Below are 4,092 nucleotides of genomic sequence, written 5' to 3' on the forward strand. Positions count from 1 at the left end.
AAACCTGCCCCCCCCCCCCCCCCCCCCCCCCCCCCCCCTCCCTCCCTCTCTCTCTCTCTCTCTCTCCAGATGTGAATCCTGCCCCAGCGTTGCAGGACGACCACCACTGCCTGGACCGTTTCTTGGCTGCCGCCCCCCTGCTGGAGAGCCCCCCCCCTCTCCGCCGAGCCCCCCTCCCCATGGAGATGTTGCCCCCCCCTGGCCCCTCCCCCCAACACATTACCCCCCTCCCTCCCCTCAGCGAAATCCATGGGATGTTTCCATGCCTCTCGCATGGAGGATGGTGAGTTGAGGGGAGGTGAGGGTTATGGAGGGGAGGAGGGGTGTGGAGGGGAGGAGGGGCATGTATTGGGGCAATTGGATGGTGGGGGAGGGGAGTAGAGGCTTTCTATTTTCTTTACATTCTATATTTCTGTCATCGCTTGTGTTCTATATCACAATCTTCACTCTATCTTTCTCTCTCCTATCTTCTACCTCTCTTCCACCTTCTGTGCATTCTACATCTCTCCTCTTCAGTCTTTGGTCTATTGACCACATCTCTATTATATCTCCACTATCTCCATTCTTCAATCTCTCCCATAGAAACATAGACAATAGGTGCAGGAGTAGGCCATTCGGCCCTTCGAGCCTGCACCGCCATTCAATATGATCATGGCTGATAATCCAACTCAGTATTCTGTACCTGCCTTCTCTCCATACCCCCTGATCCCTTTAGCCACAAGGGCCACATTTAACTCCCTCTTAAATATAGCCAATGAACTGGCCTCAACTACCTTCTGTAGCAGAGAGTTCCAGAGATTTACTACTCTCTGTGTGAAAAATGTTTTTCTCATCTCGGTCCTAAAGGATTTCCCCTTTATCCTTAACCCTTGTCCTGGACTTCCCCAACATCGGGAACAATCTTCCTGCATCTAGCCTGTCCAACCCCTTAAGCATTTTGTAAGTTTCTATAAGATCCCCCCTCAATCTTCTAAATTCTAGCGAGTACAAGCCGACTATCTAACTCTCTTTTAAATTCATCCAGTGATTTGGCCTCCACTGCCACTGAGGTAGAGAATTCCACAGATTCACCACTCTCTGTGTGAAAAAGTGTTTTCTCATCTCAGTTTTAAATGGCCGCACCCCTTATTCTTAAACTGTGACCCCTGGTTCTGGACTTCCCCCAACATTTTTCCTCAATCTAGTTTGACCAGTCCTTTTATAATTTTACATGTTTCTATAAGATACCCTGTCATCCTTCTAAACTCCAGTGATTAGAAGCCCAGGTGCTCCATTCTCTCAGCATAGGACAATCCCACCATCCCGGGAATTAATCTTGTAAACCTACGCTGCACTCCCTCAATAGCAAGAATGTCCTTCCTCAAATTAGAAGAGCAAAACTGCACACAATACTCCAGGTGTGGTCTCACAAGAGCCCTGTACAACTGCACAAGGACCTCTTTACTCTTGTTGTGAAGGACCTCTTGTTATGAAGGCCAACATACCATTTGTTTTCTTCACTGCAATTCTAATCTCTCTTCATTCTATCATCTCCCATACTCTCTTCCATTCCACCTCCTGTCTCCCACCATCAGTCTTGTCTTCAATCTTCTCTCTTAGAGTCAGAGTGATACAGTGTGTAAATAGGCCCTTCGGCCCAACTTGCCCACACTGGCCAACATGTCCCAGCTACACTAGTCCCACCTGCCCGCACTTGGTCCATATCCCTCCAAACCTGTCTTATCCATGTACCTGTCTAACTGATTTTTAAATGTTGGGCTAGTCCCAGCCTCAACTACCTCCTCTGGCAGCTTGTTCCATACACCCACCTGTGTGGAAAAAGTCACCCCTCGGATTCCTATAAAATCTTTTCCCCTTCATCTTGAACCCATGTCCTCGATTCCCCTACTCTGGTTAAAAGACTCTGTGCATCTACCTGTTCTATTCCTCTCATGATTTTATACACCTCTATAAGATCTCCATGGAATAGAGACCTAGTCTGCTGAACCTCTCCCTGTAGATCACACCCTCTAGTCCTGGCAACATCCTCGTAAATCGTTCTTGTGTACAAATCTCTCTTTTATCTTTTATTTCCATCGTCCATTCTGTCTTCTGCCCTCCATCTTCTCTCTCCCATTCCATCTCTTCCAAATTCTCTGTTCTACCTCCCTCATCTCCTCTGTCCCACTCACCATCAACAACACCACAGTCTCATCTGTGGTCTTTTAAGTTCCTGGGAACCATCATCTCCAAGGACCTTAAATGGGGGGCGACCATCGACTCCACAGTCACAAAGGCCCAACAGAGGATATACTTCCTGCGGCAGCTGAGGAAGCACAATCTGCCACAGGCAATGATGGTCCAATTCTACACGGCCATCGTAGAGTCTGTTCTCACCTTCTCCATCATGGTCTGGTTTGGCTCAGCCACCAAGCACAACACCTTGAGAGTTGTGAATCTGTGGAATTCTCTGCCTCAGTGGGCGGTGGAGGCCGATTCTCTGGATACTTTCAAGAGAGAGCTAGATAGAGCTCTTAAAGATAGTGGAGTCAGGGGATATGGGGAGAAGGCAGGAATGGGGTACTGATTGTGGATGATCAGCCATAATCACATTGAGTGGCGGTGCTGGCTCGAAGGGCCGAATGGCCTACTCCTGCACCTATTGTCTATTGGCTTCCATCAACGTCTTCCATGAGTGGGTTCCCTGTTTGCTGGCATCTCTGGCGGTGGCAGTGACCAGCGAGCCTAATCCCTCTCCACCTGACCTTCTCGACAGAGGTGGAATCTTCCCAAAGAGCTGGGCGTTGGTCGATGTGCCCTCCCACCCCCCCAACCGACATCTTGAACTTTTCTGACCATTCGGCGGTGTAGGCGCCTTCGAGAGACTTGGACAGTGCTGGAGTGAGAGTCCACGCCTCATCCCCGTACAATCATATGGTCTCTACAGTTGCAGTTTGATATCCTGGACGTCCAGATTGTCTCTGTTCTACCTTCTATAATCTTCCCCATTCTACAACTCTATTCTACACACGTTTCTCCTCTCTGCTGAGGGGGGGGGGGGGGGGGGGGGGGGGGGGGTAGGTAGAGGGAGGGAGAGAGGGGGGGATGGATACACAGATGGATTGATGTCTTTCCCCTCTATTGCAGGGACTACACGGAGCGTTTTGTGATGGGATTAGGGGAGACCACCCCTCCTCAAGGTCTAGTTTACCCCCCTGAGCCCCCTGAGCTGTTCCCCAGAGGGGGGGTCCCAGCGGGGATGTTGGGGTGCCTGCAGACCCTGGTCCCGGGGCCGTGGGGAGGGGACGGGGGGGCAACCCCATTCATCACCCTTCCTGCTGGAACCATCACCGACACAGCACACGGATACTGCACTGAACACGGGAACACGGCACCCAGTCATGGTAAACACACGCGTGTGCGTCTGTGTCTGTGTACGTGCCTCTGTCACTGTCTCTGTGTGTGTGTGTGTGTGTGTCTCTGTTGCGTGTGGGTGTGTGTGTGTGTATGTGTGTGTGTCTCTGTGTTGTGTGTGTCTCTGTGTTGTGTGTGTGTGTGTGTCTCTGTGTTGTGTGTGTGTGTCTCTGTGTTGTGTGGATGTGTGTGGGTGTGTGTGCGTGTGCGGGGGGGGCAATGCGGATGGAGGGAGGGAGGGTCTGTCGAATGTTAATCCACTCTCTCTCCCTCTTTCTCCATCTTCAGGAATACTCTCCCCTGCGCTGTGGACCAATCTCTACTCTGGGCAAGACTGCGCCCCTTTCCCCTCCCCTAGACCACCCGCCCCTCCTCCAACCCATCTCCCCCCTCCCTCTCTTCCCCCAATAACTCTCCCCCCGCTCCCGAGACCAATCACCACAAATGTGGGGAAACAAGAGGATGGAAATGGAACAGGTAAATCCACCCCCTCCCTCTCCCCCACACCCCCCCTACTCCCTCCCCGCCCTCTCTCACTGCCCCTTCTCTCTCTCTCTCACCAAAATAGGATTTCCATCGGATGGAACTCAATGAAGGGACCACACATGAAAAGATTACTGAAGACTGGAACACTCTCCCCCGCCTCTCCCCCGTCTCCTTTGAATTTGCTCCAGATATGGACAAGAACAACTGTATAAA

This window comes from Amblyraja radiata, chromosome 35 (genome assembly GCF_010909765.2).
Source record: "Amblyraja radiata isolate CabotCenter1 chromosome 35, sAmbRad1.1.pri, whole genome shotgun sequence".
Taxonomy (NCBI): domain Eukaryota; kingdom Metazoa; phylum Chordata; class Chondrichthyes; order Rajiformes; family Rajidae; genus Amblyraja; species Amblyraja radiata.